This window comes from Haemaphysalis longicornis, unplaced genomic scaffold, assembly GCF_048455015.1.
Source record: "Haemaphysalis longicornis isolate Haplotype H1 unplaced genomic scaffold, Haemaphysalis longicornis Haplotype H1 scaffold_4, whole genome shotgun sequence".
NCBI classification, from domain to species: domain Eukaryota; kingdom Metazoa; phylum Arthropoda; class Arachnida; order Ixodida; family Ixodidae; genus Haemaphysalis; species Haemaphysalis longicornis.
In genome coordinates this window covers 111,315,317-111,340,410 of record NW_027526361.1, presented here as the reverse complement: position 1 = coordinate 111,340,410, position 25,094 = coordinate 111,315,317, and the positions used below count along the sequence as shown (strand labels likewise).

The following is a 25,094-nucleotide window of genomic DNA, read 5'->3' as shown; positions in this document are numbered from 1 at the left end:
ATGATCCTAATTACCTAGCCAATTAACGTCTCAACAATTTTGTCCTGCATCAACCATCTATTTGAGAAACTAATAGCGAAGCGTCTAACTTTCTAGAAACATTTAGTATATTAACGGAACACCAACACGGTTTCAGGAATAAATACTCAGCTAGTACCGCTGTTAACGCAGTTACAAAAAAAGTAAATCAGGCCCTTAGCGGTAATTACATTGTAGTTGGTATATTTCTGGATGTCAGAAAAGCGTATAATTCCGTGAACCATACCATACTACTACAATAACTAGAACGCTACGTATTTCGAGGTCTACCTATTAACTTTTTCCCAAGTTATCTCTCCGACCGGAAATAAATTGTCCAAATAGCTTTTAATAAATCTTCACTCAAAGAGGTCAAAATGGGCGTGCCTCAAGGCTCTGTATTAGGCCCCATTCTTTTTCTCTTTATATTAATGGCCTTGCGCTCTCATTAAAATGAAACACTCCAATGCTGTTTTGTACGCTGACTCCGAAACACCTTAAGCTGATTTAAAGCTAATAAGCTCGAATTAAACACTAAAAAAACCAAGTTTATAGTATTCCCATCGAACCAAAAAGTACAGCCCGGCCTATGCAGCTTAAATCTCGGAGAAACAACAATAGAACAGGTTGCAAGCCATAAATACTTAGGCATACTTTAGATTCGTCTTTCCACTGGGCCCCTTATATAGAACAACTAACAGAGAAATTAGCATTTCGCTGTTTCACACTGGTAAAGGCACGCAAGCATTTTTCACCGCACATTTTACGCCTCATTTACTTAGCCGTGTTTGACAGCCATATGACTTACTGCATTGGGTCATGGGGGTTCAGGTACGCGTCTTACTGCAAATCACTGTGTGTAATACAAAAAAGGCCCATTAGAATATTGGCCGGAGCGCCGAGCAATCAGGCATCAGCTATGCTTTTCGCCGAATTAAACATATTGCCATTTGATAGAGTCAGGGACTCTAATACTGCTGTTATTATCGACAAAATACTTACCCCAAAGAATCCGCACCACTCGTCAACGCTAATTACACCCAAGCGAGATACAAGGCACGCCGATCACAAAAATCTTAACCTGCCAATAGTACATAACGTATATGGTCAGCGCCTATTGTCCTTCATGGAAGCAAAAATATGGAATAAGATGCCAAACTCCATCAAAACGATACCAAATATGCTGCCGTCCCTAAAACATTACTTCCGAGTTAAGTGCAATAAACCAGAATCGTTAATTTGAATGTAAGAAACACTACTGTAAAAAACACTAAACAATGTAACTTGCTGCCAAATATTTTTACTTGTGCTCGATAATCAACCATTTTGCCGAGGATTGGATTTTTGAAAATATTGCTGTAATGGATCCAATACTATCCGTACAGGCTATGGATCTAGATGCCTCATCAACATGTTTTTGTGATGTTTTTGGATGAAATAAACAACTTTGTTCTTTCATTTCTGACTGTTCAGACATGGTGTGTATTGACACCTTGTGGAATCCGAACGCTTTTTTGTTATTTTGAAATACAAGCACCGCCAGGCAGTGCAATTATGGCCGCCAGGCAATTTTCTGTGCAACCTATACTCTCAAGCCATTGAGGAACAGGCTATAATGTGCAGATTCGGCGTTTTACAAAACCTGACGTGCCATATAAAGTGCTATAACTCTAACTGGGGTCTTGGGATGGAACAAACCGATTAAACTTCATGCAGATGGTATTTATTTATGCTTCTTACCCTTAAAGAACAAGTATACGATATGGACAGGATCGGCTTGTATTCTTTTGCGAATCCATCCCCGATCAATCACCGCTGTTCTTCCGTCGGATGCGCACAGGCATTCAGGCGTGCCCTTCCTCTTTGGAAGGGATTGTTCGCGCCCGTCAGAGCCAGCGGAATCAGCTTTCTGCACAAACATGTTTTGCGCTGCAATATGAAGGTTTCGTGCATAACAGAGAGGTAAAATAGATTAACTAAGGAGTTTCGGCTCTCCGGCATGGCCAACATGAAGTACTGGCACTTGAAGTCTATTCTAGTTTTCTCTGCTTTTTTGCTAAAACAGCAGTGCACTTCGAGAAGACACCATTTTTATAACATCAAAAAGGTAGGAACCATTTCTCTGTTGCTGGGCGTTTGGAGTTGACGAGAAAATATTCTTTGAAAATTGTTGTACATGCAGCTTGTACAGAAACAAATGTTCCATGTATAGTATTTTCGCTGCCCGTATATTTCTCTTTGGTACTTTTGAAATATTAGAGAAAAGTGTCATTTTTTAGGGCGAGTTGTCATTCAAGTAAATTCGCTGCGGGTTATCAGATGTATTTCTGAAAAATATTTCTGGGTCGTGTAGCTCTCGCAGTGGTGATTGTTACTTGTCAAATTCGGAAATTAGGGAACATAAAATTTGGGCTTCGAGGAATATGTGCGTAGTCATGTTGATATGCAACAAAATTGTTACACAATTGCTAAGTTCGTCTCATTAAAGCGGAACGGCATATTTGAGGTCTGCATATACACAACAAAAGGACAATATGACTCTAGCTAGTTTACTAATTTCAAATTCTTGCCCATTGGTTGCCTTAAGTGCCCCTCATTTTTTTGCATTCATAAACACCATGGTCACAGTAACGGAAGCTTACAATTAGTTTCATCGCCCAACCCGCTGGTGCAGTCAGGAAAGCAACAACTTCGTTGATTGTTTTTGTGAGCACAGATGCTGGGGCGAATAATGAGAATCCTGATATAACGATCCTAACTCGAACTGGCCTGTGCGGAGGATTACCTTGGGAACGTAAAATACACACTTGCTTTGGCCAAGAAACAGAATGAAAACGCAGAGAAATATCTTGACTCAATAATACTTAAAGTCAGAATGGGCACACCAAACTTTTTCAAGCGTATCGTTAGCCAGACTTTGTAATGCCGCAGTATGTAAAACTTCGTACGATGTCAGGGATGTAAGGTGTTGTGGCGTGGAGAAAACGATTTCAGCTAATCATCCTAAATTTATTTCAATACTGGTCTACAATACAAATTCCACGTAGAGCTTCTGTCTTGAACTGCTTGAAGCAAGGTGTAATATAACTATTTATTGGGGTAGAAGCCTTGAAAAGAAGAGTATACGATCTTTGCTTGTACAAATCTCCCTAAACAACCTTAGATACTAAAAACTCAACGACGAAGTGATGCCGCCAAATACGGCTAAGGACTTGCTTCCAAAAGAATTGTTTGGGAGACACAGGTCTGAAAGTGTATTCATTAGATGAAAATATTAATTATGTGGGAATATTTAAATCTTTTAGGTTTTGAAGTTTTACTAGTCATGTCAGTCATTACACTTTAAGCGCTCATTTTAGGCAGCGAGAGATAGGGAGCTACAGCTCTTCAGTTTTCGATCAATCGGATTAATTTTTCCGGAATATCAACACCAACATGATTCTCGGTAGGCGAAGGGGATAAAAGAAATACCGTAGAGATAAAAGACTAGAACAGGGACGATTAAACCGGAGAAAAAAATTAGAAAAAGGCTTAGAAGGTTCATTTTAACAGTAAAGGACGACTAAGCATTTGCTTGAGCGAGAGAGCACTGGGACGACAGGGATGTCGTCAGTCTCCTATTTCCAAGTGGGCGCGGGCCTGCACCGAATCCAGGAATCGTTGCATGAGGCATGCTTCAAGCTTCAGCTGTGAGCTGGCCAGCGTAGACTCCCAAAGCTAAAGAGTTCGACGTTATGCGGTCACAAAATTTCCAGATGATGCGTCGTAAGAGCTGAGTTGCAGTCCGGGAAGTCTTGTGAGAGGACAGACTGTGAGGTCCGCGATGGGATTCTGGGATTGTAACATGTTTCTGTTTCCTGTTTTCGCAGTATGTATCCTTGGTAGTTTGACAGTGAGTCCGCGATGGGATTCATTGATTGAAATATGCTTCTGTTTGCCGTTTTCACAGTATGTATGCTTGGTAGTTTGATGGTGAGGGTAGGGGGAGGATATGTTCTTCTCATGTAGGTGCAGTGTGAGAGCGCTGAGTTGTATATGAGGTCTTTAGGTGCTGTACTGCTGGATCAGGGTTCCGTCCCACAAGCGATGTCTTGTCTAGAAGCTGGAAATTCCCGGATATGAAGGTTGCGTGTGCCAGCAAAGGCCTGAATTCCCTAGGGACCAGGGAACGGTTATTTTGGTGTCATCGGGAAGCCTTTGTAGGATGGGAAGATTCTTGACTGGTGCTAGTCCTGCTTGATATAGGCGACATACGTGATGAGAGTCTGGTATTATTATGAGATATGGTTCGTCGCAATGAGTCGCGGTGGCATGAGCAATGACCATTGCCTTTGCGGCACAAACGGGTAGGTAAAGATATGAGGTAGCGGAGGTGATGTTTTTATTTGGGGTGAGCAGCGCAAGAGTCGCTCGTAGCATTTTATGACTTTGCGCTGTCGATGAACCTTGTCTGTTCGTCATCACCGTATTTTTGTGAGGTGTCCAGCTCTTGCGTCGAGTCGTCCCTTGTTGAAGAATGAATGTATGTGCTTCGGAAGAGACGTCACACCGAATTTCCCGCATATGCTTGGTGGTAGGAAGGAACTTTATGTAAAAGGATGGCGCAAGGCTTCAAGAACATAAAGGAGGTGCGGGAAGCATAAATGATGTCTTCGCACATTAACGTGTCTTCAACGAACGCCCACTTAAGGTCGAAGTGTACTGATGCCTGCTGTGCCGCCGTATTTAGTCCTCTAAGAGTGGACCCAAACCGGGCAGTGATTTGCGCCTAGTCGAGTAAGGCCATGACAGGAATCCACAAGATACGGGACCTCCGGTGTTGTAATGTCACCACACGTATTACAGCGCAGTGGCAGTAGTTACGGCATGTTATCGGTAACATGGAGGTGTTCTCCAGTGCCCTGAAGTACGTTTTGCCGCAGGGTGTTGGGGGCTTGGGCAGTTGGGACACCATTGCACGATAAAAGAGAGGTCGTTGTTTAGGCGCTTGCTGGGCTTCTATTAAAGCAGATAGATTGTTGTGCAGTCCAACTTGCAGGAGATTTTTTCAAGTCCAAAAAGTTTATTTGAAGGTCTGGCGGCACCCCAGCACGTCCATTTGCGTATGGCCGCACACTGACAATCCGCAAGAATCGATACTGCTGGTGCTGAGCCACCACCGATGGGTGCTGTCAACACGCCGCTAGTGCAGGGCCATCCACGAGCGCAAAAATAAACGGGGACTCCAGTTTGAGTCTACTGCAAGTCAATGCGGTTACCCGCAGATTTCGTGTCCATCCGAAGCCTCAAGATAACCTTTCGCGACCAGATCCATCGGACGTAAACGACTTAGCCAGGTTATTTACCCATATACGTCTCAAAACACATTGGTGGTGTTCAGTTACACCTACTTTTATTCATGCAAGGCTGTCTTACAGCCAGTTTGTTTCATTAGCGTCGACAGTGCCCGCCGGCCACTCGAACGGCAGTATAACAGTAAACATCTGGTCATTTCACGCTCCGACAAGGCGTTCACCATTCGAGTTAACGGCCTTGACACTGTTGTTTCCATGGATCGCCTCAAACCCGCTTTCATCGAAGCCGCTATGCCTGCCTTCCATACCTCCATCAACCATTCAATCCTCAACACCACCCGTTACCCTCGCAACTCACAAACAGCCCGATTTGCCTTGCCCCAGCCGCCAAGCACTCCTCATCAAGCCTCCGTCTCAAAGGGAGGAGGCTATATGGCGGCACCCCAGCTTTTCCAGTCGCCTACGGCTGGATACGGACAATCCCTAAGAAGGATAATGCTCGGGGTGGAGTGGTGGCCACCAACCGCTATTGTTGGGCCAGGGACGAGCGTAAAAATAAACTGGGAGCCCAGTTTTGGTTCGCAGCATGCTAGCGTTCGTACACGTCCAACTTAATCTTTCCTTGGCCATTGTAACAAAGGTTTTGCGTATGAATGAGTCAAGTTCTGTTGGTTTGTTGAGCTTTCAGGGCACCGGAAGGTGTTCCGTAAATCATCTGCTGATTAGGAGGGTTTGTGCGACGCGACAGGTTTTATATTCTTCGAGGCCATGTTGTTCTGCGCGTATGCACCTTATGAGTTGGGAGAGCTGCCCTGAACTCTCATCTACTCATAAAACTAAAGAGGCTGATCCTGATCCGCGTCGGTAAAATGGTGGGTACTCGCCGCGAGATTGACATGCAGGCGGCGACAGCGTCGCGCCGCTAGTGTGGATGCTCCGCTTAGCGGCCCGTAAGAATGCACACTGTGGGCGCGCTTCGTGCCTTTTTCGCGCCGTATGTGTACCAAAGGCGCAAACAAGACTGGTATGCTGTAGTTCGGTTCCTCAACATTCAATGTATAAGCATGGAAGCGGCAAGAAGATTACATTACTGCGCAAAAAAAGCGGCTACCCATCAGGAATCTCAGAACGGCCGCCATAATGACAACCATCTTGTACGACGTGGCTCGTAGCAAGCTCGATCTTTCCAGACTATGGCTTTGAGCCTTCAATAAAAACATAAATAGAAACAAATCATAAAGCGTCGATCTCTGGAATTCCGTTTATAACAGCATTCTCAATCGCTTTCACTGGTACCATGACTCATTCTTGCATTTGTGGGATGCCCTGAAAAGGTAACACCACTTAACTGCCCCGACATTCTTTCTAAGAGCGTAGGATATTTTTTGTGTGTTCGAGAGGCAACATAAAATTACTGACTTTTAACCAGCGCAGAGATATAAATGCAACCGTTCTAAAGGGTTTTTTGAGCGCAGCTTTAGTTAAATGAAATTTTAGCAACTCTAAAGGCAGGTTTGATGAATAACGTTGTTGGATCGCTTTTATACGGATTCCGTCGCAAGTGAACGGGCGAATTAAATTGCTAACGCGCGTAGTACAATCAACATCTCATGTTTAGCTAGACTTGCAAATTGACAAGCTGGTTTACACTGTGTAAACCAAGATTCTGTGACCTTACAGTGAGCACAGATTTTCTGATTCGGCGGCACTGTTGACCATTTACGTTCCTTTTAAAATCTAACCAGTGCCTAGAACAGCGAGATGTGTTTGCAATTTTGCGTAACGTCGCTTACGAACCCTAAAGATGGCAAATGAAGTTGCTCGGTTGCAGATGAAGTAAAACGTTCCTTTTTATTTCTCGTTACGAAACAGCGCAACGGGTACCCGGTAACTACTTTTTATTGTAAACTGAACCTCGCTTTTGTCTTGGCATTTAATTTTTGAGGATTGGTTAAAGAAGGCAAGGATAAAAGCTTTCTGTGCATTTCGTTCTTTTTTTTTTGAGGGGGGGGGGGAGGCTGCAGACGTTCCAAAAGCAGCGAGGAGAGAACTCATGTAACGCGAAAAGCCAAACGCAGGGCTATCATATTACTTGCTAATAAAGTACGCTAGGTGTCGTGCTCCGTAGCGCTGAAAAAGCAGTACTTCAACAAGTAGGCACCAGTATTTTCAAAATTGATTGCCCCCCTTTTGGTCCGACATTGTCCAGGTATTGTGCCTCGCCTTTTTGAAAATTCTATTGAAAGCAAGCATTGTGGGAAAAATAAAAATATCTAGCGAGTCATGGCACACACCCTCTACACATGTGGGCAATGACATGTATTATATTACCCGATTTTTCCTCTTTCTTTAAGTTAGGTCCACCTTTAGAGGTTAAGACGGGACCATATTAGGCATTTCGTTATGCTGAGTGAAATACATTTCTGGAAAAGGTAATTTATGACGGGATTTGAAAATGAAATATATGGAAGTATCACACGAAATGCCACACGACAAACGCAAACTCAAAGCTGCTGAATTTTACCGAAACGACCCCCCGAAATATTCTTGCGCATCCACAGAAATGTATTTTAAATAATACTTAGAATTAGCAACACAGTATAAGCAAGGACTGTCCAAAAATGGTATTTATTTTCTAAAAGGTACGGGAAGAGTTCGATCACGCAGGCGTTTGCGGGTGTAAAATGCGTGTTTGGAATTGTATGGACGATACCTCACGGGGCGTGTGCAGTGTAATTGTTTTTGTTTGTTTCTTCTTTTTATAAGGACACAGCGCAATTTTACAATGGTGTGGCAAATGCACTGGTATGCACAGGCCTTGGTGCTTCTTACCCGTTGCGTGTACTAAACTCTCATCCTTTAAATAATCACCACGCCACCTTCAAAAAACACCCTTTGACGGCAGGCGACTGCACTCATCAATAAGAAAAGTGCAGTGTGCCAAAGCAATGTTCAAAACAAGTTTCACACTCAAGCGTTGACCACAGCGAAAATGTTTCGTGAAATTAAACCAGCGCATTAAGCCGCAACAGCCCCTTTCTAGAGGAAATGCGCAAGCACAGATAACCATGTCATTGCGCACTGCCAAACATGTACGCGTATCGGCTGTTTTATCGTGTGCAGCACGCGTCTTCCTCCGCGCGCAACGAGAACGAGCAGACGACGACTGTGTTATCTTGGGGCGAATAGGTTTATCTCGGTTCGAATAGGTTTCTGAGTATGTCAACCTGACGAATTGGCTTACTGGGGATGAGAACTTGAGGGTCCGGGGTTTAGGGTGGCACCTCCTTCTGGTTCGCGCCCTGAGATCAAGGAGGCGATTCATTGTTTTGCAAATAGAAGATTACAGTTCTAACTCATTAGAGTGAGGCCAATGTGTTCTTTATTCAAAAAGAACTACTACTGCTTTGCATCAAGCAAAAAAATTTTGGGTCATCTCCAGTAACGTGAAGACTGGGGAAAGGCGCATCATGCAGCGTATAAGTGTATTCTTGGCGCCTTGGCCTATTTGCCTACGGAGATGAAATTCTGAAGGGTAGAAGTATACCGCTTTTTTGTAGGTCTCGTGTCTTTCAAGCACGAAGCGTTCCAGAGCGAAGCGTTGGAAAACGAGTGCCCCGGTGTGCTTTTTTAGTGCGCATTTTTCCCACGGAGGGGAAACGTTCTAGCGCGAGACGTTAGAAAAGGAGTGTCCCTGTGTGTTCTTACAGTACGCGTTACGTTCTAGTGCGAGGCGTTCGAAAACGAGTGTCCCGGTGTATAGTACCATGACTACATGATACTACGGGGACATGAGATGACGGGGACATGAGACGACTACGATGTCAGACGCCGACATCCCGAGCTCCTTAAAGGCCTAGCCCCTAAAAGTTCATTTAGGCGTTGTGGTTTTAAACACAAGACCTAAGCTTTCTGTCTTGCCAATAATAGTGGGAGTCTAGAAATAGGTGCTTTGAAGTCTTAGGCGACCCGCAGTCATCCCTTTGTGAGTTACTGGCCTCGCCAATTCGGAGGAGTTACTACTTTCGCACTGTTTCGTTGACACGTGGTAGGTGTCATGAAGTTTCCAGTCAGCTTGCCGCCTTATCGTAAACTGAGATTTTTTACGGTGTAGTCAAAAACTGCAGGGAATTATGGTGCGCCAGAAGGTACCATGCCGGTTTGGTTTCCTTAAAAAGAGTTCCTTCTTCGTTGCTGTAACACCAGGACGGGTGAATAAACCTTCCTCCGTTTATAAATTTGTAGGTCTCTGCGAGTGGTTCCATCGCCTTAAGTTTCGTAGAGCACCGTATTGTCCACGAAGAGATTACATGTTGTCTGGTATCCAGAATTCTTGGCTAGATGGTGGGAAGGCGTCATTTCACAAGAGGCAGTGTGCGTAATGCTGTAGCAGTCGTTGCGATGCGGGCCTTGGCCAGTGTCAAGATGGTCCACTACCTCGGCGGCTGGCTAGAGATATATAGTAGATATTCGTTCATAGCGTGAAGCAGGACTTTTTGGCCCGAACACAGTAATTCCCTCCATAGAGGAAAAAAAAAACGGGGAAGAAAGAACATGGAGGCTTCGATATAAACGTTCCGATTTGTAGCCAAAAACAAACACTCATCGTGGCTGTATGTCTAAAATATGAGAAGACAGCTGCTACCCTTTTGTACTAAAGAAAGACTGCATTTTGTTGCGAACGCGCACTGCCGGCGCAATGGCTTTGAAATTACAGTTAGCACCAACAATACAGTTGCTGCCAAATGCAGTCAGCTTTTCTGCATTGTCTCTTCTATCCTACATTTCCATGAATGCTTTTGCCAGCAAGCTGGGCATGTCATGCATCGTCTGCTGTAGCGGCAGGTCATGTCTGTCACTTGAATACCGTTGCTTCCCGTTATCCATCATCAGAGTCCGCCACGTTCTTATTTCGGTTTCGGATGGCATCACTAGGCAGCTTGCTTACCGCCATCAGCCACCGTCCTTTCCGCACCGGAAATTCATAGTCTATCCTGCACATCACGTTTTACACCCGGATCCCCCTTCCTATTGCCATGGCTACCTAATTTCCAGTTGAAAGTTTGATAGAACCTGCTCTTTCGAATTCCGGCATCTTTTCTCGCCGACGTAAATCAGATCGAGGAATGAAGCATGGCTCAATTTATAAAATAAGGAAGTGTTGTGAGCTGCCCTTATTGTTGTTTTGAAATATGCCCTCACATATAATACAAAAGTGGACGCAGAAAGCTCGCGCGGCACAATTCGCTATTGTAGATGGATTAGACGATCCCCTTATATTGATGACAGCCCCGTTCCAATGTGAAACACTGAAAAGACATCAAACTATGTCATTTAAAACACTGTTACTCAAAATCCACTACATACGCAACTCCGCCTAGGCACCCCTGCGCTGGGCAAACAGGGCCAAGCTCGAGACACGTTGACTAGCCTGTCATCTGTCGGCAGAAACTTGAAATTGTAATCGTGTGCTCGCTGCTGTTCGCGTAAGTCAATAAACGAAACACCATACAAACATAACTAACACTTACCTAAAATGTACTTACTTTACGACATGATTATTGCGCTAAAAATGAACGAGCGCAAGGAGGACAGGACAGGATAACGCATGTCCTGTCCTCTTTCTTGTGTTAGTTCGTTATTATTGATAGAACCGTGTCTTGAAATCTTAGATATTAATGTTTTCTAATTTTAAAAGCAAGCTTTATTTATTAATTTGTGTTACTAGGTTTGCAAAGTCCACTTTCTGTCCTCTATGTGCCCCGCCATTAAACTTGGCCCTCAGCTTTAAGGTAGCAGGCCATCCAGCGTCACCGGGAGTCTCGCAACTCGTATATATCGAAGAACTCTGATTCAAAATATCTCCGGCATTGTTCTTGCCATGTCGCTCTCATTTCGATTGCTTCCACCCCTAATAGCTGTAACACAAGCCGCCAGAACGCTTACTTTCTGGTTGCGGTCATGTACCAAAAAACGAAACAAATTCTCACCGTTTTTATTTCAGTTCATGAACACTTCGGAAGCCATCTGGACCTACAACGTGTCAACCCTGACGGAAGCATTTCGGTGTACACGCGACCACATGATATATGTGAATAGTTCCGTCGTTCGTTTTCGACGAAAGTACACCACCCGCACAGCGTACGTAAATGTTTTATAGCGAAGTCATATGTTTGAGCCAGCATATATTATTGAAACCGCGCTTCACATTTTTTTTTTTTGCTACATGCAGAAGTTATTCTGACGTATACTTAGGAATCTTTTGGCCTCCTCGAAAGCCGGACACCATGTTCCTCTCTAAAAAAGGTGATTTTATTTTGAATGTTATTAATTATGGTTAAGGTGTTGTTAAATTATGCATCTAAGCATAAGGTGCATGATGTAGACCACTGGGAGGTGTATCAAAATTATGGTCACGACTTTCGACTACTTATTAAAATCGCAAGCGATAATGTTGCAGTGATGCGAGAAGAAGCAATAAATCCTCTGCACATATCAGGTACCTGCATAGTGCGTAACATGGGCTTCGGAACATTTCATTTATTTTGTGCTAAACTTCTGAAGTGAAGGTTATTCAACTTTTCACAAATCATCCTTTTCATTAGTGCGTATTTTCCGAGTCATTTCTTCAAGTGGAGGCCGAAAAAGTTGCCATAACCGGAACCAATGTCCACTCTTTGTGTGTAGTTATTCGGAAATCAACATTAGGCGACCCTTCAACGACTCTTCTTTACGAACTAGCAGCCAGCCATTCCAAACTTTTATTGACTATTTGTAAAACGATGGTATTTCTGATTGCAATCTTCGTGCCGGAGGCATCTTAGAGGGGCCCTAAAGAGTTTTTCAGATGTTGCAATTTCACGGGCGGAATTGATAGGGTACGGGTCCACGACAATATTTACAGAATCTTACACTTCTGCTTACTGCCAGGTCCGCAGGAACAGGCAACAAAGATCTTTCCTTCATTTTTTGTTTACCTCTAACTACTCCCGCCATTCAACACCTAAGTGCTTAGACGCAGCTGTTGCAATTCCTGAGTCGCTGGCACATTCCGCGTCGGCATTGGTGAGTTTCATCATATGCTGCCGCCGATCACGGTGTCCGACTCACGAGGGAGACACTGGTGGTCATGGCGTTCCGGGCAGCCACGAGCCGAGCATCGCCGCATCTCGGCGAGCGACTTTCGGGCATGGCGTGTCTTTGTGGCAACTAATTCCCACCTCCGCGAATCCTGGGCGCAAAAGATTAGCCGATTTTGCAGGCACAAAGAGTCGTTCCCAAGAAATGAGTGACGCTAACAAAGCATGAAGCGTTGTCTGAGTGTGGAAGCGCTCCGCGTGCGACGACCGCAAGCACGTGCCCGCGAGGAGTGCTCCGTGCGCACATGCATCAGCACACGCCGCAGGAGGAAAAACGTGTCGCCGCACGCCAAAACTGAACTAATGACGAAAACATACCTACACATGCGCGAAGGGCGATCATGGTGTAGTAAGAGTAGCAATCGCGATCCTAGGCCGGAATGTTGGTGACAACGGCGACGGAATAGCTGCTGCGATGCGAATTCTGCTCAGCTCGAAGGGCCACGGAGGGGCCAGTTCAGCGCAGTGACGTCACCTTCAATACACGCAAGTGTGCCGCTTGCCTGGTGGAAATCTTCAAAAATGGCCGTGGACGACCGTGTCTTGTTTGGAGCTCCCCTTTCTTGAACCCCAAACTCTGGGGTGCCCCCTTCTTAAACTAACGTACTGACCTGAGCTCTGTGGACGCGGGAAGGAATATGACCGCATGCAAGCAACTGTAGGTGGTTTACGCGTGTGTGCACGTAAACAAAGGGACGTGCTGCCGTGTAGAGACAGTGCCTGCGGGTATCTAAGAGCAACACAGGAATTGACACGTGCCTCTCGGAGACCGTGCTCCGAACTGGTGAGCCCGTAGCATCCACAAAGAGTTCATCGATTCATTGTAGGGTTTAACGCGCCCACGCAACGCAGGCAATGAGGCGCGCTGTAGTGGAGGCCTACGGATTAATTTTGACCACCGGAGGATATTTAACCTGCGCCGAAATCTTGTACACAAGGGCGTTTTTGCTTTTCGCTTCCATCAGAAAAGTGGCCGCCGCGGCCGGGAATCGAACCCGTGACCTCGTGCTCAGCAGCGCAACGAACGCCTTAGCCACTGAGCCACTGCGGCGGGTATTCACAAAGAGTTGAGGTGCTAACAAATAGCGGAATCTTCAGGCGTCATAGGTGGGCCTTTTTAGTGGAAGATAACTAGGCAAATACTTAACGTTTTGATTTGGTTTTGGAGGGACTTTTGTTAGTACTCTAACGATTCATGACATAAAATCTCAGAATGCATTTAGGGACACTTTAGAATGGTTCGTAGTGAATGAGAAGCAACAAACTTGTGCTGTCGTGAGGCAACATCCCTGTTCCCCTCACCATGGCTTTTAAAGCAGTGCTGGATACCAACCTCTAACATAAGCATGAGCCAAGCAAAAGCTCGTGCACGCGAATACAAGAAAGGTGAAGGAAAATTCCGGGTTTTCTGTGGGACAGGAAACCCGAAGGTTGATGGTTGAAATCATACCTGGGTTGCAATATTTTTTCGAAGTTCTATCTAATTTAATGCGCCAAAACAAACCCATTGGCGTATTTTTATGTGTTTTTTCAGAATTCCTGATTACAATTTAAACTACCACCGGCCTCCTAGGACGGTCTCTAACACGATAATTACTACCACTTAAACTCGATTTTGCGACAATGGCTGCATGTTAATGGTCACGCTGCAGGTGTGTATCTATAACATTGAAACGCGCGTGTGTTCAGAGGAATGGTGTAGTTGTGAGTATTTGCCATTATCCCTCCAGCCATGAGTGTTTTTTTATTTTGAGCAAGAAATTTTTTCTGTGTTTTTTCCGATCTTCAAGGACCTCATAAACAAACAATAAAAATTCCTCGAGGCATTGAAGTCTTCGTACGGGCTTGAAAGGCTAAAGTACTTGTCTCCTCGATAGCTACATCGTATTTCCGTCTCTCTTTCGTTTTTTGGTCTTTCGGGTCAAAGAACCTCGACGAGATTCGTTTCCTATACTCACATGGCGTTACGTTTAGGTGTCACGCGGCACGTACTACTCTAAATTTTGTGAATCTCGTGAAACCGGCCCATTAGCTCGTCGCATTTCCCGATTCCTTGTTAGTCCCCCAAGTGGTTATGTGTCCAGCAGGAACGAACAACAAAAACGACAAGCCATGATTCCTAAACAGTTCTTTTAAAGACGATAGTCTTTCTTGGGCTACCTAAACACAGAACTTTTGGCCTGTCTGTATGTCTGTTTCTGTTTGTGACTCGATTCAGCCACCGGGCCAAGGTAAATTACGCAATAGTCTTATATAACCACATCCAAATTAAACGTCTAAGCCCGGTGTTAATGTTGAGACTTGTCAACATTGTTGATCAAGAACAAGACATACGGCAGGAAATTCATACATGAGTGATGTTTGCCGTGTTCCTTTATTAAAACATTCACGTATGCTTGTTTTTTGCGATAGCAAATGAAATACAACATCCGAAGAACGTCGCCTGCTGTCGCCCGTGCTACCTGGCGGCCTTTAAAAAATCAAACGGCAACAGCAACGAAAGGTTCCACTAGATAGGTTCTACGTTCCGCATGGAACGCTCGTGGAGTAGAGCAACGTGGTTCTATAAACGTTCTAGTAGGGTGCCGCGATTCACGCGCGTCTCCGCCGTGCGGTAACGCTGGCATCGAGACATACAACTTGGAGCAGTGGAACGCGGGAAATTTAAATTGACTTGAGCAGACCTCCAGAGTGTTCACCTTGGGAGGGGGGCGATGGAAAAGGAACATCATGACAGGTGAGCGTGTAAGAGAAGCGAGGCATTCACTTGGCAGGGGTGCTAGTCGACTATCGTCTTTCATTGGCCTTTGCTACCAAAGAAGCAGATACGCGGCCATTGTTTATTCATCGTTCTGTATATTTGAAACAAATACCATGAAAGAAAAAGAAAAACAACATAGCAAAGTGGCAGGGCATCGGTCTGCTACTATGGGGTCTCCGGATCGAATCCTATCAGATCAACGCGCGTTGCAATTTATTCCTGGCAGCGCGGCTATTTCTTACTGGACAACAGAAACGAACGACGATGCCGATTTTCGCAAAAGGGGGCACCTAAGGTTTTCGTATCAAAATAAAGCTTGTAGTACAAATGTAATCGAAATGGTCACTATGAGTTTTAATTGGGACAAAAGTAAATGATTGTTTTATTTTGAAACGAAAAGTTTTTGTGTGTTGCCTCGAATTTTACGAACTTATTACATACACTCCGAAAGCAAAAATAAAGCTGCTCATGGACGTTTTAGGTTTACAAGCATGGTATTAAAAACACAACCTCAGTTTTTTAGCCCCCAGTTCTTCAGCCGAATCTTCACTGGCGGTATTCTTATGTCTGTCGCAATAGGCGCCCGATAAAAACTATTCCCGAGAAAGCTAACAGTTTTGTTTTTGTCCGAAATGCCCACCGGGGAACATGTGTGTGGTGGCGTCAGTTGATACGAAAAGGCAGGGGGGGATGTTAAATTAACTGTACTTTCGTTGATTCCTCTGGCATGCGGTTGTTGCTCTCGTAGGCAAGTTTTTTTTGTTGTAACCCCTAGCTGCTTATTTTTGCCTTCGATATTTGTTAAATTTTTTTTAATAGTCGCAATCTTTCTAACATCAACATAAACATGGTATTAGTTAGCCACTTGCGTACGCAAAGGCGTCATGGCTTGCCCAACACGCACGTAAAAGAAGTGGAAATGGCAGACTACATGGTGTGGTGTTACCTAAAATCAAAGCATAAAAGTTGTGTTCCCAATGTGCTGCCTCTTTTTACTCCAACAACAATTCATACTTTCTGAACTAGTCTGACGATGTGCAGAGTTTGTGAGAATGGGCTAGTTGGAAAGACATATTCTTGGATGAAACCTGCGCGAACTTAAACAAAGGCAAAGGAAGTGGAACAAAAGTGGTGTCAACGTGCGTTTAAGAGACCATAAATTGTCATTAACGGGTCCCACATCATCCCATCTTTCTTCCTATTGTACTGAGTTCAGCGGATTGAAACCCGATTTTCCTGCCACCGATATTTTATTTAGGCCCCGTGGACCAGCGCCCAGAGAAATTACGGAAGTGTTAGACATAGCAAAAAAGGAGACAAGTGTTTCAGCCAAGCAAGCGTGTGTATTCATCACAAAGAGATTGCATATCAGCGTGGGCATTGACTGTAGCCGGTGTCTATATAGTTGCCTTATCACCGTGGCTTTTGTAAGCTTGTTTTGCTATAGCGCAGTGTGCTTTATTGTTTTGTGTCAAGTGTTTAATTGACCTTTCTACATATTAAACTTAAGGGTTTAGGCCAACAGCTGTTCTTGTGTTCCAGTTCCTTTGTCTTTGTTTAAATTCGCGCTGGTTACATCCAATAATAAGCCTATCTCTCGCCTGTCGCCTATCTCTTCACACCATCGGTCCGATTCTCCGTGCCGGGAGCTTGCGGAAGGGGGTGTGCTTTGACCTCTAGCTCTGAAGGTCAAAACTGGTCACCCCGCGACGACTGCCCGGGGTAGCGTAGTGTAGCTTTCGCTACAAAAATTAAACGCTTCTTGTCGAAGCTTGGTGACAGCTCCGTTAAACCCCTACGCTAAATGTTGATGTGCAGCAGAGAGAAGAGATAGCTCTGGCGTGCGAACGCGCGATGTATATAGGCCTAACGTCATGGTTTGAAATGAACGTTGAAAACCGTTACCCACCGCTCGACGTATGATAAGAATGACGTTACTCTGCATGCCGTAAGGCTGGTAGCCGCGGAACGTCATGCCTAACGTTGCAGTTCGATGTTTGACATCTTTACCGGCACCCACTCAAAAAGGTACCCTGTTTACTCCAAGAAGCAGACACAAATTCACGCCGTTGCCCCGACACCCAAACGTTAGTTAAACTATGTATTGCAAACTCCCCTGTTACTGTGGTTATTCTAGAAAAATCGGGAATATTCTAGAGTAGCATATACTCGCAGTATGGCATTAGCCGGCCAAGGAATCCATCACGAGAAAGCTTCGAGTGTAATAATCGTATTCGTTTGACGGAGGGGTGAATAATTCTTTTGTGTTCTCTAGCATTTGCTTTTAAGGAGTACCTACGTTGGCAATCACGTTCAACAGTGTCTACCAGAGCTGCCGCTGAGGTACATGCTTCAGAGTCTATCGCACTAAAGAGAGCACGGACAACACAAACATGCCCAGTGGAGTAGCCCTGTCCTATCATTAAAGGCCAACTGCACTAAAATTTCACCCTAGCTTTGAAATGTGCAGTAGGTACCATGAGAACTACTGCGACGCGACCGGTAGCTGTGTGCAATGCGGGGTTATTTAGTTTCAGGCGCTCAAAATAACGCCCTTACAGACGACAAAGCACCTGCCGGCGTGTCGCGCAAACAGCCATTTAGCGGAAGTGACATGCCAGCCGTCCAGGCCGATCGGCCTGCCTCGCAGCGGAAGAATCCAGGAAACTCCCATTTCGCGCCGGTGCTCCTGGCTTTCATGGCTCCGAAGAGGCTTCGTTAACCGTACGCTTCTCTGCTTTTCAAGTGTCGTCGCGACATCCTGCCTACGCGGTGTGCTGCTGTCGGAGCGCACGACTGCTCTCGTGCTTATGCCATGGGACAAGCGCTCGCTTTTCCGCGTGCCTCCCACACCCCCGCTCGCTCGCGCTTCCACTCTCCTCTTGGCTGGCCGAGCCGGCCGCGTCGGCCGGTCCGCACAGCTGGCGCCGTCAGGCAAACTTCTAGTACACTCTAGTCAGGCCAGATCGTCTGGCTGCTCACGCCGACGACTGATACGTCACTTCCGCCTGCCCGTAATGGCCGCGTTTTGCCCAGTTTCGTTTTCAAAATCGACGATTTTTGCTGGTCGTTTGCGGCGTAGTTACGCACACTTCGTACATCGCGGTCTTTTTAGTCATACTATGCAGGAACAGTGATTTCGCGCGGTCGAAATTTTGAGTGCAGCTGGCCTTTAAGGCCTTGTTAATACGTACTCTCACTGCGGCGTTTTCTCCTCCCTGTTACTACTACTAATTAGACACTGTACCACGACACAGGATCTTTCGCGGTCGCCTATGGGTATGCCCATTAGCGTAAACGGGCTGTGTTAGTTTTCAAATGACCGTAATAAATCTACTCTTCTAGCCTCAAACGGTGCGTTGTGGGATCAATATATTTGTTATTGTTTCTTATGCAGGAGCACTCATTAGGGAAAAGCAAAGGCTGATTTTTACAAACTGGAATTACCGTTGCGGTGTCTTTGAAACCTATTTTCTGTTCATTCGAAGAAACGTGCGTAAGTATACAATACCATCTATACGTATAAAGCGCACAATTACAAAAACACATGTGCACGCGCACGTCCGCACGCACGCAGATATATTGAGAAACGAGGGCCAGTAACTGCGCTTATTGAGGCATTCTGGCAGCAAGAACCCCAAAAACACGATGATGATGATCATGTCCATAGATCATGGAGAAACACTGCAGCATGGGATGGTGTTGATGATTGTGTACAGATGAAGATGAAGTGCGGGAATTGTCCTCTTGTATTCTCCACCACCGGGAGTGCGGTCAGGAATGCTCACAATATGTATATACGTAAAACAATAAATATATATTGCCTGTGCGCGTGCCTACATGCATAGATGTATCAGCATTTCGTGCCCGCAAAACGGATTTCTGTTCCTTTCTTTGTGTCTTTTCTGTGTACTCCTCATAGCTTGAATTCTTAGGTAGAATGCGCACGTTGCCAATACTCCTCAGTCATTACTTTTTGTCCCACAAATTGCAATTAGCCTAAACTCAAACAGCGCTGAATATTTTACAATCACCCCCCTGTGGTGGCTCAGTGGCTATGGCGTCGTGCTGCTGAGCCGAAATACGTGGGTTCGATTCCTTGCTACGGCCGTAGCTTTTCTTGTGGAGGAGAAAAGAGAAAACGTCCGTGTGTTCGAGATTTCTGCGCTCAAGAAAGATCTCCAGGTGGTAAAAATTATTCCGCAGACCTCCACTACGGAGCGCCCATCACCTCTGTAGGGTCCGTGGGTTAAACCCCATAATCCATCAATCGTATTTTACAACCACCCATTTCAATGAACTGTTGTCAAGTCTATATATTTCTATATTTGGCCTGACTTTTTCAAATAGAGTAACATAAGCAGAGGCTAGAGCACTCAATTTTATTTCTTACAGAGATAGCATACAAAATAGTACGAGCATCCCCACTAAACCTAGCTGCCATTGTCACGTTGGAAGACCCAAAAAAGCCTCAACTGCATTTTCCTGGCATTGTATTTTCCGTTTTATTGCAATCCTTCTGTGATTCATGCCCCCAAAGAGTCATCTCGGAGCGTGAGCTGCGCCACCTTCTGGTAAACAATTTATGACCACGTTTTTTTTTTCACCCATAATTTACAGTTACTGCTGCCCTTGCACAAAAGATAATACGGTGTTTTTTTTCATCGCTCTTTAGCATCTTTAGGTGCCTAAACAGCATCAATAGGGATATTTTCGAAAGCACCTTCACGAAATGTTTGAGTAGCCAAAGAGACACGTGGTGTATTAGCGCAATATTGGAATTACCTTCAAAACGCAAACCAAGAAGTGATTAGCATAGGCTATTTAACACCTGAAAAAAAGTAAAAAAAACAAACGTTACAGGGAAAAGGCTATAGCATTGCCGCAAATGTTTCGGAGGAACCGCGTGCAGCTGTACGAAGACCATAACAGTGATCAGTATGGTTCACAGCCAAGGTGCAGATGTTATAGTCTGAGATAGGGTAACTGGTGCGAGCGAGATTCCTTGGGCAAGCCCTTGGGCATCGAGTCCAAAATTTAGAACGAAAAGAGATAACGTGCTGCCGGTGATCGTAGAAACTGTGTGTGCAAAGGCAACTTTGCGTGTCAGAAGAACATTGGCCATAGTGGAAACGACGTACACGCTGTCAACGAGTGGTTGGGGGGCAGCAAGTAAAACATAGGTGATGGCTTGAATCAGCAGTCGAATGGGCTCTGGGGAATGCAGTCGGGTCAGAAGGGCGTCATCAGCCCCGGTCGCATTCGTTAGCTCAAAACTAAGGTAAGCTATGCGCAGTCGTTGAGTACTTAATGGCCCGTGAGAAAATGTGCGGGCGGTTTTCTAATACGGTGTACGAAACAGGCACAGTATGGCCGGCGATGCTGACGCGGACAGTACACATAGCAGGCACAGTCGGTGTAGCGCCGTCCGAAACTCGTACATGTGATAGAACACGCTTCAGGTTTTTTGTATGGGCGAGAGCGGAGATTTGGACGGCTTATCGATATGATCGCTTTGCTATCAACGTGTGCACGAACACGTACGTCGTGATCTTCAACATTTATAATATTACCTTAAGTAAGGAGCATTGAAAAATGATTTTCAGACCATGTCTGGAATGGGAATACACAGCCACCTCGGGGGGCAGTATTCATTGTTTTTCTGGTGAGAAGCTTTGGTAGGTGGTCGGAGGTGAGGGCCTTCGAGTCTGATTGGAACTGGACTGACGCCGTTCTGAAGAGGGCCGGCGTAAAACGACGGGGAATGCTGTCGAAGCGACCGCGGGAAACGCTTTCTCGGGGAAAAATGGAACCAAAGGCACTGATAATGGCGAGAAACATGACCAAAACATCTGCAGTCAGAGAACATAAGCTTGGCATCTGGAGTTCTCTACACAGACTGGTTCCGACAACGGGAATGAATATAGTCGTTGCGGGAGGCGGCTATGGTAGGACCTTGTTGTACCAGTCTGTAGCTGGCAGGGAAGGCTGGATGGAGTCCCCATGTTTGCAACTCCTCACGGACCATTGTTTGATCTAGTGAATCTGCCGGAAGGTTGCCGTCATGCAAAAAGAAAAAAACGGTACACAAACGGTACGAAATGCAGGAAAGAGGCAAACGCTGGGGCTGACAAACAACTGAATGAATTTTATTACTTTCCGTTGAGCATGCTTGAGGCGCTGTAGGAGCCATTCCTTCAATTGCTTAGCGTATAATCATCGTCCGCATTTTTGCAGCGGTCCCAGCTCCAGTGTTGCACATGGTTGCTGTCGGTCTATATGATGAAAAAGCCCCTTGAGAATGATGAAGACGACGCGCTATAAGGAAGCCGTGCGAACTGGTTCGCGATTCGGTGGCTCTTGGCTTGTGAAAGGCGCTTGAATTCGTTTATGATTATCCGACTGTAGGAAACTCTTTGCAAACTAAGTTATGGAACGCATCATCAGCGATTCCTTTGAGGACGTGGCTGACTTTCTTGAGCAACTTCATACTGTCATCAGATGGATGGCATGGAGCCCGAACACCGTGTATATGCGCCACGTATAGCACGTATAGCCCCGTCGACCTGTAGCTCCTTTCAGAAAGCTGACGGCCAACTAACTTCCCGAGCTCACTGAGCTTTGATTTGCATGTGCCGGAATTAGAAATTTCCTAGTAGTGTGTTTCATACCACATTTGCGCCGGTCGGTTTTGTTAAAAATAACATTTTCTAGTTCGAGAAGTGGTTGTGAGCCCTCACACGTTCGTAAAACTTGACCCAATCTTGAAAATCACTATTGTCGAGGCCGCTGAAGATCGCAGGTCAACGGGGCTGCGACATGACAAGTGAGGTGGTGCGTCCTCAATTCTACGCATTAGCCAGCACTTCGACGCCGACGTGACGCCCGCTTCAAAGATCGTTTACTATGAAACGTTACCCCAGCACCTCTACAAAGATATGTTACGGGGAGAATGTAATACTACAAATATTCACAATATTTGTAGGATGAAGAAGCAGAGGGCTAGACATCCAATCAAGAACCATCAGTAGAGAGTTCTAGTTCTTGCTTTTAAAGCAACGCTCTCTCGCTCTACCAGCCTATGGTTCTTTCATGGAGTGCGAGACAACAAACTCCAGGGTAAACTGCGCCCGACGGACTTGAGTGGTCGTGCTGGCAAACGTGCGTTAAGGGTTGGTTTGCCGGACGGGAAAACGGTCCGGCGCAGTGCATTGCGCCGGTATTTCTGCTGAAGCACCTGAAGATCCTTTATTGGCGCAGCAACCCGAAGTATCTCAAAGAAGATTTATAGACGTGTTTGGTGACATTGTGGTAAATAGGCAAACGGTTGCCAACGCTTCCTTTTACGCTATGAACGTCAGACTGTCAAAGTTAACTCTTCTTGATGGCCGTCCGCCGATGGCAGTGGCAATTGCCGCAGAAAAAAAGAAGGAAAAAAGGAAGAACAAAGATCACGCTATCACATGACATTTTCCGAATTAAGATGTTGCTGGACACGTTTTTTAAACAATACAAACGAAGCAATGTTTTCAACTACTCATATCTTAATAACGTTCATGGAACGTTATGAAGAGATCAGAGGATCTTTCATAAGAAGAAGACGTCTGGCCTGTAGAATGCTGGGCTTGCTATTACCCATGGTTGGTGAAGATGTGACGACGGCTGCATCTTAGCACAGTCCCCAAAAGAACACGCAGACACGCGCACAAACAAAAAGAAGGCAGACAGTAAGACCGCCAAACGTGGCTGGTGTTACGAAGGCTTCTGGAGATCCCAGCAGATATTTGAAAATACAAATACAAAAAAAATTGCCCCTTAGTTTTTATGTCACCGTATCCTGTGTATGATCACTGAAGCGGCTCAGACGTGCTTTAAGTTGTGTGCTCATTTTTATACCTGCTGAATTTGTCTGAACTTGTCTTGAAAGTTGTCGACTATAGCACCAAAGCCCTTTCACCACTGTCCGCGACCCTGCAGCAGCTGTAGTAGCATTACCCGGTATCAATTTCCCGAAAACATTTACGGATTCAAAGTTTTGACAGGTGTTTTGGTTAACTTTGCTCTCCTAAATTGTGTTGTGGTCGGTTTTGGATGCGCGCAGTTTTGAAACATAGTTTAAACGCACGTGTGTGTCCAAAACATACCTCTTCTAAAAAAAACAGGATAAAAGTACTTGAGAATTTTAATAACACCGATAAAGCGAGAGGAGAGATACAGCTCTGTAGTCCGAGTAGCCGGGAGAAAACGCAAGCGCAGGCTTTAGTTCTCTGCTGGGACAACGTGTTGTTATTGACGTAGAAGAGACATTTGTGCCAAAGAATAAGCCATGTATTCGGACTTTCTTCCAAATTAGATCTGTGTTTACAAAGAATGATTGATTGTGGGGGTTTAACGCGCCGACGCAACGCAGGTGATGAGGCGCGCCGTAGTGGAGGGCTCCGGATTAATTTTTACCACCTGGGGATCTTTATCGTGCGCCGAAATCTCGTACACACGGGCGTTTTTGCTTTTTGTGCTTTTCGCCTCCATCAGAAAAGCGGCCGCCGCGGCCGGGAATCCAACCCGCGACCTCGTGCTCAGTAGCGCAACGCCTTAGCCACTGAGTCACGGCGGCGGGTTGTTTACAAAGAAAATAACCCACCAATACAAAATATGTTGTTTCCAGGTGCACAGCGAGTCCAGTGCGACCTTCGGCTCAAAGGTCGCGACGTAAAAAGAGGGCCAACTCGAGAGTGTATGAGGAACTATAAATACCTGTGCAAACCTAGATTCCAAATTTATGTATACTTTGATTACTGCAACAATGTCTAAGGTACTCCTCACATTTGTAATAGTGGCATAAAATAAGCGACACTTTTGTCTAGTTGTTCTTACTTACCAATCGATTCTAATAAAGAAACGTTATTAAAACTCAGAAGGCGAACCGACTTTTTAATAGTATCACCCGTAATAAATACAGAGCATTTTCCTGTTTTCTCCACTACCTTTCTTTAGCCAAACATTTCAGTACACTCAATCCATGTCTCTCAACGATCGAACAACCACTGAAAGCACGATCACAGCGCCACATCGTGGCTGTCCATGCAGCTCAAAAGCCATACCCTTAATCACCCGCAACAAAAAAAGTCACCGAAGGTAAAGCTGCCCAAACTTCAGTTTATCACGTTTTCATACGACATTTTACCAATGCATCCTCTCGCTATCTTAAAAAAAGTATTTGAGCATTAGGTTGCCATTTTTTGAGCTTTCGGAAAAAGCTATAGGGGACTGTTAAGAAGTTTACGAAAGTTGAAATTAGCCACATAATGCGAGTTTTAATAGATTTGTCTACATTCAGTCAGCACAGTGGCTAAATTCTTTAAACCAAAAAAAGTCTTTCAGATAATATTCACATGTTGCACCATTCCATATTTTGACACAACGGCAAACTGGCGTTGCTATATGAAAGGGCAGTAGGGCACAGCTAGGCTCTCAGTATTAATGCTGGGGGTCATTGTGCGACCATTGCAAGCGTTGTATTTTCAAAACGATTCTAAGGGATACCAAGTTTCTTGCAGGTTCCAGTAAAAAACAAGAAATGGCATCCTGAAAGCTTTTCATATGGCGAGGGCCGGGAACAAGGGCATTAGCTGCCCGTCTGTGGGGATCGCCGATAAGTAGGCAGCCTTTTTGATGCCTTAGAGAACATCGTCATAACCCTACTGCGGTGCGATTTCTTTCCATGTAGAAAAACATTTGATTCTGCAAATAAATTTCATTTTGGAAGGTAGCGCCCGTTTGTGCTTACTGTGTTCCTCCGACAATGTGTTTTTAGCTATTGTTTCTCAGAATAGAGGGACGGACAGACATTCAGATAGATATACTGAAGTTTTCACGTTACCG

The 25,094-nt window shown here is 45.2% G+C and overlaps 1 long non-coding RNA gene across 1 annotated transcript; it reads left to right on the top strand.

Annotated features, from left to right (window-relative positions):
- The first annotated feature begins 1,892 nt into the window (after positions 1-1,892).
- LOC144180489 (uncharacterized) lies at positions 1,893-24,129 on the top strand. Its single transcript, XR_013324435.1, has 5 exons — positions 1,893-2,125; positions 11,317-11,453; positions 11,545-11,618; positions 18,610-18,708; positions 23,878-24,129. It is a non-coding gene; the product is annotated as an uncharacterized LOC144180489 (long non-coding RNA).
- The last annotated feature ends 965 nt before the right edge of the window (positions 24,130-25,094 follow it).